This window comes from Hippichthys cyanospilos, chromosome 20 (assembly GCF_059441005.1).
Source record: "Hippichthys cyanospilos isolate Australia breed blue-spotted pipefish chromosome 20, RoL_Hcya_1.0, whole genome shotgun sequence".
Taxonomy (NCBI): Eukaryota; Metazoa; Chordata; class Actinopteri; order Syngnathiformes; family Syngnathidae; genus Hippichthys; species Hippichthys cyanospilos.
The window spans coordinates 5,744,862-5,760,329 of NC_142388.1; the positions used below are offsets into that span (position 1 = coordinate 5,744,862).

Consider the following 15,468-nt stretch of genomic DNA (forward strand, 5'->3'; position numbering starts at 1 on the left):
GCTACGTTATTGATCCTTGCATTATATCGTTAAAACACGTAATTTTTTTTATTTTGATTCAACACAATGATAGTCTTCTTTCATATAGGACTAAATAAATGAGAAGATTTGCACAACTGTATTTTGCTAAGCGATTTTTTTCAGACATCAAAAGTTACTATTGATTTTCTTATTGATTAGTAGCCAATTAATCAGTTATTAACTGTATTTCTGATTTATATGGCTTCACAATCACAACTTTCCTATGACAAAAAAAAATGAGTCTGCCTTTGCTGGCTCAGGCAAAAAAAAAAAAAAAAAAAAAATGAAGGTCACTTCTTGAAACTACTTCTGCTCTCATTTGGCATCGCTATTTCACTCGGCGCTAATAAATTCACAATGGCACCTTCACAAGTGATTTACTGTATTTTCCGACTGGATTCAATTAGCAATATGCTAATGATGTTAGCTATCCAGCAGAAAGATCTTATCACTCACACTTTGTGCAAAATTCCTCCCCTTTAGATGGCGTTCACATCCCCATGAGACCCCAAAGGTCAATACCAGAACCAAGCGTTGGTGGGCCCGGCGTGCGGAGCCGTGTAACAGTAACCTGCGGTCTCTGGACCGGAGCGGATCTCACGATCCACCTGAGACTTCTGGAAACCTCAAGAACAAGTTCAGCCTGTCAGTTCACGGTACGTAACAAGAACTCCATCTGAACGCGAGGAATTCCGCAGCAGTTATATGAACAAATAACCAGAGGGGGAAAGAAAAAAAAAAAAAAAAAAGGGAAAATATGGCGTCTTCTTGAAGCCTACCTGGCAAGGATTTTGCATATCAGACCAGCCCAGTGCCTGTCACGCTTCCAGGAGCGGCAACATTGGCCCAAAAAAAGAAAAAAAAAATCACAAAAACAAGCTGTTTGCTGTTACCGCTGTTCTCATGGGAACAAGCCTTCAGAGGGTTAGTTAGCATACCTCTTTTTTTTCTTTTTTTCTCGGCAAACCAAGGCCTCGTGCAGAACCCCGTTATCGGTGTGAATGATGAGTTGGCACCAATTGCCAAAAGTGCCACAAGGGGGAAAAGGATCGGGATTCCTGAGATTTGGCTCGTTCTCTCACTTCCTGTATTAATAAAGAGCACACATGCCCGACGGCATGTGCGCCGTTGTGCGCTTTAAAAGAAGGGTGGTCGGTGAGAGCGGAGGGGCGGGTGACTCAGTGGAAAAGGCTTTGTTTTTGCCGTGTGAAGTGTAATTGCAAGAAAATAAGGATTGGGGTCATTTTTGTTTTATAACAGGCACTTTGAGGCACTTTTTTCAGCTTTAGACTAATCTGTAACCTGTGTAAACATGATAAAATAAAAGTACCACATTTTCCGAATTATAAGGCACACCAAAATGCCTTCAATTTTCCCAAAAAGCTGACGGTGCACCGTGCGCCTTATATAGCACATGAACTGCAAGTTTTTGTTTAGGGGGAAGAAAAAAATAAAATAAAAATTTAAATTCTTCCATTTTCACCACTGCATTTTATTGCACTGCATTATCCATGCTTATAACACCCTGTTTGAAAATTTTTCTATTTTATACTGTGCTCCAATTTTGAAGCGATTTATATGAGGAAAAGGTGCAAAAAAAACACGTTTTGTTTAAAAGTAAGCGAATCTTTATAAATAAATCCATAAACTGTTTCTAAACCGACAAAACAATATAGTTTAAGGTTTTTGGTGGCAATTTCATGAAAAATTAAGTTTAATATTTAATTGAATCGTGATTATATTCTTTTAAACTCTTGATTGGTCTCGGCATATGTCTAAGCGGTCTTTTAATATCATTAAGAGGTACGTTTTCTCATTCTTAAGATAGTACAAAAATAAAACAGGAGTGAACGGGGTTTTGAGAACGCTTATATTCTATTCATAAAGTTTGACTGACTCGAGCAGATTGTTTTGTTCACATTCCCATTAGCGCAGCTCCATCTAGTGGATGCCTTACGCAACCCCAGCCACTACTGTAGCTTCTATTCTATGTGCCTTATAATGTGGTGAGCCTTATGTATGAAAATAGCTTTAAAAATAGGCCATTCATTACTGATTTACATTGCTTTTTTTTGTTGTTAAATGGGATACAGTTTTGGCTATATTATATGATTTTTATAGCTAATCTTATTTATAGTCGGTGCGGCGAGTGGGGGACGCGAAAGGTTTTCTCTTTCCCACTGGGGGCTTTGAGAATAATAATTGAGAAGCACTGGGCTGGGTGAAGGCAATTCAAGGGGTATGTGAGATTTTAACAGGGTTTCTTCAGGTATCAACAAATCTAATTTTATGCTTAGGTTCCGGTTAGGAGGTTCTTGGCTCTTAGTTCTTGGAAAAAATATTTCACAAGGGGGCATATCAGTGAAAAATGATTGAGGCCCACTGAGAGGAAAATAGACCGGCATGAAACTAAACACATTTGAGTTGTCTTCACTACACTCCTTTTTTTTATTTTATGGCGGTGTGCAGGAGGGAATGTCAGTTTAACTACTGCTATCAATTGATCAAGTTGTTTTTTATCGATTGTTTATCTGTGTCTCATTGAACATGTGTGTAAGGATGTTTCATGTCCGAACAATCAAATCTAATGCAAGTTTTGTGTTTTTGTATTGTGCTGACGGAACTTAAAGTGATTTTGTTATTGTGATCATTTTGTGTTAACGGAGACCGCTGACCCGGATGAAGATTATACGTTGCGATTTTGTGTAGGGTTGATTGCAAATCATTGTTTTCAGGTTTGTGCATACGGGGTGGGCGTGGCTGTATTTAAGTGCGTCCGTGTGCAGCTGTAAGCTGTCCTCTAATTAGGTGTTGGAATCGGGATGCATTGACAGTTTGCGACCTGCTGCTAATGCTAACGCTGACACGCTGCTAATCCTAACCCTATGTCTCCATGATGGTGAAATTTCAGCTCCATATTGCCTTATTTCAATGTTTTCTATATGCTTTGAAATGCCTTTGTTGTGAAGATAAAATGACAAAATACTGCACAAAGGTTAACTCTTTCAGCGCCAATTGTTATCGGAAAATGAAACCTAGAAGGCTAGTATATTTAGCATCTTCACTCATCTTTCAAGGCCAGCAGAATATTATGTGCTTTGTCAAAAGAAAAAAAAGAATGCTTCCACTTCTTACTTAAAATTGCATGTAGGTAATAGCTTTGTTATATGTGTGGAAACACTGCCATCCAATGGTCTCAGTTAATACTGCAGCGCTCAATTGGCTTCTATTAGGTAAGCATTAGTCAAGGGTGTCAGCAGCCCTCCATAAAAAAATTTGTTGAGGATTTGATGAGGATTTTATTATTTATTATTGTTATTACTACTTTGAAAAACAAGAATTCTCGTCCATGGCACTGAAAGAGTTAAAAGCAATGGGAGAAATTAGATTTGTAATTGATGTCTCAAGCTGTACAGTATATGTTGTGCAAATTAATGAATAGAATTGCATTTTGTTTCAAATGAAAGCAGATATTTGAGAATAATTTGAGATGTCCCTACAGCATTCAAATTTGAACGCACGTCAGTGTAAAATCTTTTGATACCATCGCAATTTTTGAGTAGTCTTTTTTTGTTCGTATATTTTTACCTATAAATGTATTGTCATTACAAAGACATTAAGTATATTTATTTCATCTCTCTTGGAAACCAACGTAATACCTACCATTTTCTCAAACCATTGCACACTTATTTTAACTTGTACCGTCTTTCTTTTTCCACATTGTGTTTTGGCACTCCTTTTAGTTTCAGCAAATAGCTAATGTTTGTCAATGTTTATATAAGAGATCCTTTTTGTGCTGGATTCAAACCACTAGTGAACAGAGAAGGTTTCAGTGTGCGGAGGATAATATTGCTTTGTCTGATTCGATAATAGAACCCTGCAAAAACAGCCTGATTGCAGATTCAGTTGAAAGTACATAGGGATTTTTTTTTTTTTTAAGCCCTTTCCAGTCATCATAGAGGCTGATAGCGATGATCAGGAAAAGAGGCAAATCTTTGTTTGGCGTCACAACTGAAAAAAAAAAAAAAAGATATTCAATTTGAGGGGGATAATGTGTGCAAAGACACTGTCAGAGATTTGGGACCATGTCGGATGGAAAAAAAAAAAAAAAAAGATCAATTTTCTCAGGCTCCTGTCAGTCACACAGTCACCACCACATTTTTTTCCCTATGAACATGAGCCTTTTTAAAATTATTTTATATTAAGTCAGCTAAATCATTTTATACATAATGTAAAGGTAAAAAGCTAGCTAGCTTTAATATCCTTCTAATGCCCGACAATCTTATTCATTTGTGTCCTTCAAAGTGGACGTTTTTTTAGGGGCTATTTTTTTGACTCACTGGAGCGACCCTACTAAGACTAATGGATTCAGTTGAGCAGCGGCCTCCAAAACTCAGGTCCGCGGCCCCGTACCGGTCCGTGGATTAACTGGTACCGGAAATAATGTTTTGGAACTGATTTAGTTAAACAGTTCATTCATTTGTGCTTTGTTTGGTTTGATTTGTTTGTTGATTTTGATTTGATTTGTTGTTTGTTTTTAGCGCCGCTTCTGGCCACTATTGATATTACATACTGAGAAGGATGATGCGGTTTTTGAAAGCAGTCAGTCGGTGACGCGCACGTAGCGTCTTGCAGAGACAAAATGGAGACAACAATAGACACAAATAAATATGCTGTTCTTGCCAAATATAGTGGGGTATGTAGACTTTTTAAGTCAACATTACGAGAACCTGAACATGAAGGTTTCATATCCTAGGAAGTAGCCTATGAATTCATGTCCCCTTTGGACATGTTTGTGACCAATATCTTTTGATTCATTGGAGCAACTGTGCTCAGTTTAGGACATCCTGGTCGAGGAAACTAAATTCCTTCCAAGCTCAGTGGTGTTGCTTTTGTAGAGTCACTATTAAAAAGCGTAAGCTATGAAACAAAGATGTGATAATTGTTTCTTGACAAATGGTAATTTTACGCTTGTTAAGGCGTCATAGACGGGCGCTTGTGATGCATTTTATTTTCACAATAAAATCTTCCATAGTCCATTGGTTGTTAAAGGTAAAATAAGATGAGTTTGAAGCGATAGTAAAGTGTTGAACCGTATATTCTTGCGCGTATAAACATTTTCGGGCTGGGTGTCAATTACTTGAAGTTCATTCATGCTATTTGCGGCTATCTGCCATTACTGGTGGGGGTTGATTCATCCCTTCTCATGTTCTTCTCATAACATCTCTTGTTGAGACTGGACCTTCTTTTGGAATAACTGTCGCAGAAAGAGCCAAAGAAAAGGCAAAACAGACATTCAGTTAATCCTTAAATGCTCACTGAACTGAAGTAGGCTGATGTCTCATACAATATATGGCAAAGTCTTTGTGTGATGCCATGCATGACAGCAGCTAATATTCGGGAATTGTTACTGTCACTCGAGGAGCACAATTTGCACCCAGAAGCAGATGGGACACAGTCTCTGTAGACTTAAAATCCAATGTAACCCAAGCTAACTAGACTCGGAAACTAGACTCATAAAATCAAGACTTGAACATTAGGAAGACATTCTATTTCAAATTAAGAGAAAATTAGTTGGAATATGGAGCCTCGCATTACTAAATATGCTACAGTGACCTTTTTGCATTTTTTTTTGTGTTTATTTTATGATGCTTTTTTGCTAAGTTTGCATGTTGTAATTTTTCATTTATTTCCTGGAAGATGAGCTAGCACAAGGTATCATTTTTGATTTGCTGTATAAAATAGGTTTAGAGAGAACACTACAAATGTAGCGACAAAAATTCATTGAATGCAACATATATGGGTGGGGGCCTTAACAATAAACTGAAAACTGAGTTTGAAAAATCAGTTCTTTTGGGTTTTCCCACGAAATTTTAAAATCCATATGCATGTATTAAATCCATATATATGTATCTAATGCTACAAAACAGTGAATTTTGTAGAAAATAGCTTGAAAAAAATGATACCGCTTCACTGTCTTTGATATCGCTTCTTGAGTTTTCATTCTGTTCTTGCTTCCATGTAAAATTTCCATTTTCACCAAGTGGACCCCTCTTCTTGACCCGTACCCATATGGTACAGCACTCGATTTATCTTTTATTTTTTTTTTCTTTTGCGTCCAAAAATACTTTGTACTGATGGGCAGGGGTGTCAAACCCAGTTTAATCGGGCCGAGTTCCACTCGTAGTTTCTGTCAATTTTAAATACGATCGTCACATATTTACCTAGTTTTGAGAACAGAGGCCAGTAAAAACTGTTCCAAAGAAAGATTGGTAACAAAAAAGGCTTGTGGTTCCCCCAAAAACGTATTTAAAGTTTTAGAAGAAACTTGATATTGTCAGAATCTTGAAGTCATGTGGCGGGCCGGATAAAATGATGTGGCGGGCCGGATTTGGCCCCCGGGCCTCAAGTTTGACACCTGTGTATTTAGTGGGTACTTGTTTGAAAAAAAAAAAATATTCACGGAGCGTATACATCATTGAAAACACATTGAGCCATCCGATAATAATGCAAACTAGACTCATAACAATACGACATGAGGAACATTCCACTTAAGACGTTGTATGGCACACGTGTTTGCGCAGCCAGAACAAAGTATGTTATATTATTCCTCGAGGCGAAGACCCGAAACGCCGAGCGAGCAATAAATCTGACACTTAGGGGAATTCCAAGTACCTAAATATTCCTCAGGTCCCAAGCGCCGTCAAATGTTCTTCGGCCCCCGACATCCGCTGTCTGTGACCCCTTTAAGTCCTGTTTTGTTCTCAGCCCCCCGCTCGTTTTAGACCTCAAACCTCTCTACAAGTCTGACGCCCCATGAGACGGAGCCCTCTCGACTGTGTTCCTCCGCGCTAGCCAGCTAACCTTTGACCCCCGCAGCACCTCTGCCTCTTTGTGCGACCGCCCTTGCATTCCAGTACGGCTGTGAAACCGGATCCTACGGTGAGCTCATCGCTAGCCCGCACGTTTTCAGGAGTTAAATGATACCAAAAAAAAATGTAGAAGGAAGAGAAAACAAGGAGAGGGAGAAAAAAAAAAAAGGGGAGAGGCATCCGCAAGTGTAGGACAGGTCTGGAACTGGTTCTGTTTGTGTCTCCTTGCCAAGGCACCTCAGGGGTTAAGTTACATGAGAGACAGCGAAGAGGAAGGGGAAGACGCCGTCTTCTCTTGTTGTCTGTCTCTTTTTCCTCCCGGGGAATGACTGACTTCTACCTTCATTTTCCTCCTGACGCACGCGAGCTAGCTAGCTGGCCGCCCTCCCGTATGTGCTTAAATTTTAACGACCTCATATGAAGGAGCCCTCATGGGATGCGAGGGTGACTCTGGGAGCTTGCTATGACCTCAAACACGGTAAGTGTCCCTCTTTAAAATTCCTTGCAATGTGTTTTAAACAAGTACCACCACTTGCACATTTCCAATACCATGTGGGCATGATGCGTTCAAAGTCCCATAAATATATGTATATGTGTATATATATATATAAATATATGTATATATATATATATATATATATATATATATATATATATATATATATATATATATATATATATATATATATATATATATTAGTTTTGTACTTTTAAATGGATTTTAATTGTTGCATTTTTGGTGTTAGCATTTCAATGGCGCCATAGCTTTAATTTAAAACTAGCTAGTGTTTCGCATCCTAATTTTTATAAAAATGGCAAGAGTCTGCAAACTCATTTTGAAGCAGAGTTGATATTGGTGTAATTTTGTTCATACCCTGAACACCATTGACGTCAAAGGACGTCAATTTTAATTGTTGCATTTTTGGTGTTAGCTTTTCAGTGGCGCCATAGCTTTAATTTAAACCTAGTCTAGCTAGTGTTTTGCATCGTAATTTTTATAAAAATGGTAAGAGTCTGCAAACTCATTTTGAAGTGGATGTTGGTGTAATTTTGTTAATACTTTGAACACCATTGACGTCAAAGGACGTCAATGGAGATCAGACTGAGAGGGGTCCATCAATGTCAGTTGACCTCAAGATTGTGTTTTTAATTTTTTTTGTTTTTGTTGTTTTGTTATTTGAATGGAAAAAAAAACACTAATCATGGTATGTTAACACACATCTTAACAAGACATACAATGAAAACATTTATCAAATACATTCAAATTCAAAATATTATACAAAATTTAAAATAAAAAAAAAAGTCATTTGGAGTGCTGGGATTCAAATACATTCTCAAAAGTAGACAAAAATACCCTAGAGATACCCTTGAGATTTTTGACAAATATTTTAAATACGCTCTGAAAACAGTTGGACTAAAAATATCCCAATTATGGCCCGTCTCAATATTTTATGTGGCCTGCAAAATTCTAATTCCACTGCATTTTTCTACTTAAAATACCAAATTTGCAAGTTGCCTCCATTTTTTAAAAACGCAGTTTGCTCCCAATTTGTCTTTTGAACATTTTTTTTCCCGGCCTGTGTTGATTTGATTTCCAGTCATATCGCCTCTGAGAGGAACCCTAACTACAATCCTACCCGCGGAAAAAAATGACTTTGACGCCCCTGCTCGATTCCTTTCTAATCACGTCAATCAAAACCGCGATTGGAACCGACAGTCAGCGTCCAACTTGCACGCAATGCGAATGAATTGAGCGCCGATGAAACTTTTCCGGTAGCTGAATCTTTCAAATCCTCATCGTGTTACATCTCAGGATCTGTATTGATGAGTTCTCCCGCTTAATCACCGCGCCCATAATTAAACCAATCAGTCTCACTCTCCTGCTGAGTTTAGAGGATGTCTGAAGAAAGTGCGCAAAGTTGAAAGAAAGCGAGGGAGGAAAACCCAAAGCTCGGCTGAATGCTTCAAAGCGGGACCTTTTTATTTGATGCATTATTCATGATTGCTTTGTTTTTTTTTTTTATGCTTCTTGCATGTTGTTAGTGACCCGCCGCACTTGTCTTGTCAACCTTCTGCCTGACGTCTCTCTGAAGCTCGCTTTAAAACACCTACTGATGATTTTAATAAACGGCCCGAAATATAAAAACCTTGAACTCACATCTTTTTTTTTTTTAACAAGACATAAGAAAATATTCACATCCTTTCATGGTGGTTATAAACAAACAAAAAAAGTGATTTTTTTCGGTGGGTTTAGATTCATAAATCTGTCAACGGCGTTTCCTCTCTCAGCGTGAAAAACAATTTCGAGTAATTGCCGGCATTTTCACGCCATAACGTTAAAAAAAATGTCGGCGGTGAAACAGCTGCAATTATCTTGCGACGGTCTCATTATTTAAATGGGGGTGAAGTGCTCCATTGCTCTTGCAGGTAAACACACAATTCTTCTGGGGAAATAACGACGCGATCAAAAGCTCTTCTTTGTTTTTTTTTTGTTTTTTTCTTTGCCAGGGGAGGTGCCCCAATAACCTCTATTTACAAAGCCTATTGACTTAACACACAAGCAGCAAACCGCTACTGCCAAATATACATGATTAATGGATAAACATTACAGTGTACAAAAGATAGCAACGCATAACCATTTATAATAAATTCATTGAGTTCATCAAGGACTTTTAACGGGCATGCCTTTGGCTGGTACCTGATTAATACTGGAGATTCTCATAAAAACGCAATGAAAAATAATTGGAAAACATTATTAGGACAAGGATATATCATCAGCGGAAAAGCGAGGATATTCCCGTGAAATGAGATCAAGGAGTCGCTAACGGAGCTAAGCCGGCCGAGTGTTTGCAAAACGTGTTTGTTTTTGTTGACCGCGGAAGTGGATTGTGTCATTAATCAATGTTTCGGTAGCTTTATTGAAATTTATATACTGGAGTGCAACCAATTGTGGGGGGTAATCAGAGTCCAGAGTCTCATTTATGAAGTCATTATTTTTCACTAATTAGCCAATTTAGTGAAAATGCTAATCTAATTTTAAAGACCTGCTCCGATGAAAAAGAATATGCAATTTGTTTCAGGCGGGCATGTTTTTAACTCGGTGCTCATTTGGAATCTGATATTACAAGTATGCGATCATTTAATTACAGTCGTAGTTAAATCGTTATTGTTATTATTGTTGCGTTAATTCTGCTCGCTGACTTTTTGCTTTCTCGATGCCGATTGGATCCGTTTTCATGCATCGTGATTGGAGGTTGGAAAACAAAAGACACCCTGAAGTGGACACTGATTGGTTGTTTTTGTGTGCAGGATTTAGAACATTTAAAATAGTTCTTCTAAAGGGCGGGGCGGGGGGGTTGGTGATGTTGGGGGGGACGTGAATGAAAAGGCTTTGTTTTTGTAATGTGAAATATAATTGCAAAAAATATATATATTTTTTATCTTTGATGAACTGGGATATATTTACTTTTGGACTATGATGTAAGCCATATAAACACTGTCAAAAATACTTAACAGTTGTTGAAATTTGATTTTTATTTCTTTTTTGTTAATATTAAAAAGGATACAAGTTTTGGTGTACTTATACAATTTTTAAAAATGTTATTTATAGTCAGCGCGTCGAAGCACTGCTTTAAATTAACTCTATTGTGGTCCCATATCCTCAGATGGCTGAAGAATGTTGTTGGTGAAAAATTACGGCTTTTTAGTATGCAGGAATTGTGGAAATTTTGAAAATCACAATTTTTTAAGATCATTTTGAATAGTGTCGCATTTTTTAATTCCCCCATTGGGAATGAATGGGCATTTTGGGGGTGAAAAATCTTGAATTGTGGAAAAACTGTAAAAGTTCGGAATGAAAAAAACAATAGCCCAGGAAGAATGCTTTTTTTTTAACATGTTGAAGTTGGCATGGTTTGAATCAGTCACAGAATAAAAAAGAAAATATGGTGGAATAAAAAGATATCATAAAAACCGCACTTTTTTTGTCCATCATGTTATTTGCTAACGACTCAAAATCAAACTGTGAAATTATTCAGAGTTCAAGGAGAGCAGCCATCCACTTAATCTTCAGTGGCTAAATAAAAAAAAAAAAATGTCTGTTATAACTTGAATATCCTGCCCGTCGACGGGAATCGATCAGCCTCCTTCCAAGATGCCCAAAGCTGAAATAGTACGGACTCAGTTTGAGGTCTGAATGCATGAATCAGACATTGTCTGGAGCTGGACATGACCCGAAGTCTGAGCTCAGATATGTAGCGCGGGAACAGGAGAAGCGGTGAACAGGCAGAGGAGTAATACGACGGGGAGGCGGGGGTGACTGACTGGAGTAGAAACTGGTCCCAGGCCAACTGGGGGATCCGGCACAAGGAGAAGCTTGTTCTGGTTTTTTTGCTCCACTTGTACCACAAGGACCCAGAAGAAAATAAGAATGAAATACCAGCACTAATGTAATTATAGGCAAATGTAAGAATAAGGGTTAATTGGAGGTAAGTGTCTGTAAGAAAAAGAGCTGATATTTTATGTGCATATATAAATGTATGCGGGGCAAAGCTCCGTTTTGCCGGCGGTGCCGAGGCAGCAGAATTCCTACCGCTGCTTTTAAAACAAACACATAATTCAGTAGTTCCGAAAGAATGCTTTAAGTGTATATTTTTTGGAAGGTAATACCAGCCTATTTGAGGTGCAATCATTAGATTATAGTCAACTTTAACGTGAGACGAGGACGAAAAACATGAAATCTAACACCCGCCCTCCCCTTAGATGATGAATTCCACCGCCTGCTGTTTTCATCCAATAATCATAATCTCCCGCTCGTGACCGTCCGTGCCCTGTTTCAGTGTGAGCGCGTGTTTGTGTTGCTCTCTAAAACGATTAGATGACAATATTTGCTGCGTTGGTCATTCGTGGGATTGTCTGAATCACATTTTTGACTGGTTGGCTACAGAAAATAATCCCACATATTAGCTGAGACATCAGATTCTTTTCAAATCAACTCAAGCGTATACTTTCAGTCTCAAAAGACTAATCAAATCATGCATATATATATATATATATATATATATATATATATATATATATATATATATATATATATATATATATATGTGTACATACATGATAATAATGAGAGTTTATAGTTGAAATATCGTTTTATTATAGAAGAAATCTAGGTAAAAGATTTCCAATGGTGTGGTGAACGTCTTTGCTCCTCTCACATACGTCTATCCATCGTTCTCTGTGAAAGAAGCAGGAGTTGGGGCAGGAGTAGATTACAACTCCTCATTGGTCGATGGTTACGCCAGGAGCCAATCGGGTGTCTTGCTGGACAATTAAACCTGATTTCAAGAGGAAGATTGGCACTTCTATAAGACACGTGATTGTCTCTCGGCGCGAGAATCCAAGCTAACTTCCTGGTATAGGATATCCTTATCTTTCCCATGATGTCGTGTGTTTTGTAGGGATGTAACCGTATTTTTCAGACTATAAGCCGCGACTTTTTCCTCATGATTTGAGCCCTGCGGCTTATAGTCCAGTGCGTCTTATTTACCGGTCAAGCTATAGTGTGTTCAAGGGGTCATTTTATGGAACAATAATGAAATGGAATTGAAAAGATGTGAATCAATTGAGTTTTAAAATATAATATATTCATTTTAAAATATATATATATTCGAAATATAACAAAAAAGTCTAAATTGAATAAGATCTTGTATAATAGTTTGCAACGTATAAATTTGATATACTGTATACAATATATATGATTGTATTTATAAATTTATAACTGTGTATATTATTTATGTGCAGTGTGTGTGCAATGTACACTAAAATAATCTATCAATTAAACAACAGGAGACAGAATGCTATCAAAGTATTGATTTCGAGTTTGAACTGCTTTTTAACTGGGTTATGTTTAAGGGTAGGTATTCTGTTGGTAACATCCATCCACCTATTTTCTATAAATATAATATTGGGACTAAATATGCAGACATGTTCAGTCTGGTAAAGAGATGATGTATCAGTTGGTAGAACATTAAAAAAAATATATAAAATACATTTAAGTTTAACATTACCACCATATGCCTGCGGCTTATAGTCCAGTGCGGCTTATCTGTGGCAAAAGATGTTATTTTTTGCTCAATTTTTGCTGCTGCGGCTTATATAGCAGTACAGCTTATAGTCTGGAAAATACGTTAACTTTGCTGTCTTACTTGGACAAAACGTCTAATGCTACAAAACACAGAATATTCCAAAAAACACGAAACGAATCTTGCATACTGGACACGGTATGAAAGAGGTCCTCTTACCCTGTCAACAATAATCTTTTAACTGAATCTGTTTCACTGGCTAGTTTAACCATGTAACGCGGTATGTCATAATTCCTCTCGGTAGACTCAAAAGTTCTGCTTAAAGTGCCGCAATTAGATTGAAGTTAAACTGTTTGGCTTGGGGATCATTTTAGCCTCGACGCAAGGGACTTTACTGACATGATTAACCCGTAGGTGAGCACTCAGTCAGTTATTCCTCACGTCTCCGTGTCTGTGAGGCCCGACGGCGCGGTGGAAATTATGGGGTATTGTATGAACGGCGAGGACTAGCGGTCGCCTCTGAGTTTGAACAATCTGGTCATTTGCCATCACATCTGGACTATGAAAGAGGGCTTATTATGGATCCCACTGCTATTCTTGGCAAGCCACGCCCTGCATACCGTGCAAGTTCTAAGACTGGCCGGAGACAGCTGACTCAAGCGAGCTTTAGGTTCTTCGCAAACCGATAAGTTATTTATCAAACAGAAAGCTGGGATTCTAGAATGATTTAACAGGCGTGGTCTTTTCAATCATCTTTTGGGGTTGAACCGTCAGACCGTTGCCGTGAGACGACCTTGAATGGAGGCATACCGGAAGTTGTAATTCCACAAATCGTCCTGCAGAAAAAACATGAAGTACAATTTTAGGTAAGCCTCAGAATTCTCCATTTCGCGAGGTTCTGCGCTCTGTCTGACGATGTAGGTTCGACACGCAAGTTTTATTGGCTGTGAGCGAGGCCGTTCATGTTTGCTTTGGAATCTTCTGAAAGACGCTCCTACTGAACTCCATCCAGACCAGCTGCCAGCAGGAGCACAGCACACGACTTGGAGCCCAACTCCTTGATTTTTTTTTTTTTTTCTGCTCCAACCACACTGAACTTTTAGCCGACTCCACGATGCCGGCGCATTTTCGATTCCACGCAGGCCTCCTGTCCTCATCTTCCCCGTCTCCTTCACACCTCATAAAAACACAATTTGTCTCTGGAATCTAATCTTTTTGCAGCTAGTCCTTTTTTCAAATTGTCATTTACAAGCAAGGTTCGAAGCCCATCAGCATTACTGCCGTGCGACTAATGCATTCGGTGACTCACGTTACATGTTTCCAGAACAGAACTAACAGACGACATTGATTGGATTAGAAGAAGATTGAAGATGTATCCTCTCACACTTTCGCATCAAAGTGAAGGATGCCTCGGAGACGAGGAGGATTAATATGTACAGACATGTTTCATGTGGCAGCGGCGGAGCGAACTGTTTATGTTCAAGGTCTTTACTTGCAGTTTTCACTATTTTGCTTGGCAGAATTTTTGTCCGGCGAGGCTTCCAGTTACCTGAGAGATGTTTCTTTTGTGAGATTCTAAACGCGCAAATTTAGTTGCCTTTCCTTCGACGAAAACGCTGTTAGAGACGAAAGTGAAACTCGGTAAAGCGCAGATCTACACGACTGTGTATTACTGCTCACTGTTTTTGCTAGGCAGGCTCATTCAGGCTTATTTGCGAGTATGTTTGAATGCATTTGCGAGAACGTTTCAACATAGTCAAGTGTTTAGATGTGTTTACACACTATTTCCAATGTACCGTATTTTCTGCACTATAAGGCGCAGCTAAAAGCCTTAATTATTTTTAAAAAGCTGACGGTGCGCCTTATCATCCGGTGCGCCTTATAATTGGATGCGCCTTATATGTGGATCAATTGAGATTGGGATTCGTAGATGGGGAATGAAGTGATAAAGTAAGCTTTACTTGTTTCTTTTGTGTGTTTACAGTTGAACAAGGTTGCTCATATTGAGTTATGATGCTACTGAGAGTTTAAAGTTATTATTTGAGTTATTATTGTTATTACTTTGCGCATTACTATATTGTGATTGAAAAAGTTTTAAAATATGTCATTAATTGAGGGTGCGCCTTATAATCCGGTGCGCCTTATATATGGAAAAGAGTTGTGAAATATGTCATTAATTGAGGGTGCGCCTTATAATCCGGTGTGCCTTATAGTGCGGAAGACATGGTATTTAAATATGTTACAATGTGTGTTTACAAGTATGTTTGAACGTATTTAACCCCTGTGGTATTATGTTACAAATTTGGGGAATTTCTTAGATTTTATTTTGAAAAGAATAAAAGAATCAATGGGGAAAAAACATTGGGGAGCTGAAATTTCCAGCAGATGATTAAAACATGTAAAATTTTAAAATCCAACGATTGTGACATCTGGCGTACTCCCGGTAGTCTGATAACTAAGTGATTGTGCCATGTTGTCACCATCTGGGTGAA

The 15,468-nt window shown here is 38.2% G+C and overlaps 1 protein-coding gene across 2 annotated transcripts in view; it reads left to right on the forward strand.

The window, feature by feature from the left end:
• Positions 1 to 617: 617 nt before the first annotated feature.
• Positions 618 to 15,468, forward strand: part of flrt2 (fibronectin leucine rich transmembrane protein 2) — a 55,759-nt gene continuing 40,908 nt past the window's right edge. Inside the window, exon 1 of one of the 2 annotated variants that reach the window (XM_088403999.1) lies at positions 618 to 677. The gene's annotated coding sequence lies outside the window, so the exon portion shown is untranslated. Of the gene's footprint in view, positions 678 to 7,229; positions 7,372 to 15,468 lie in introns of those variants that run through there. The other variant, XM_088403998.1, reaches the window with a different exon arrangement.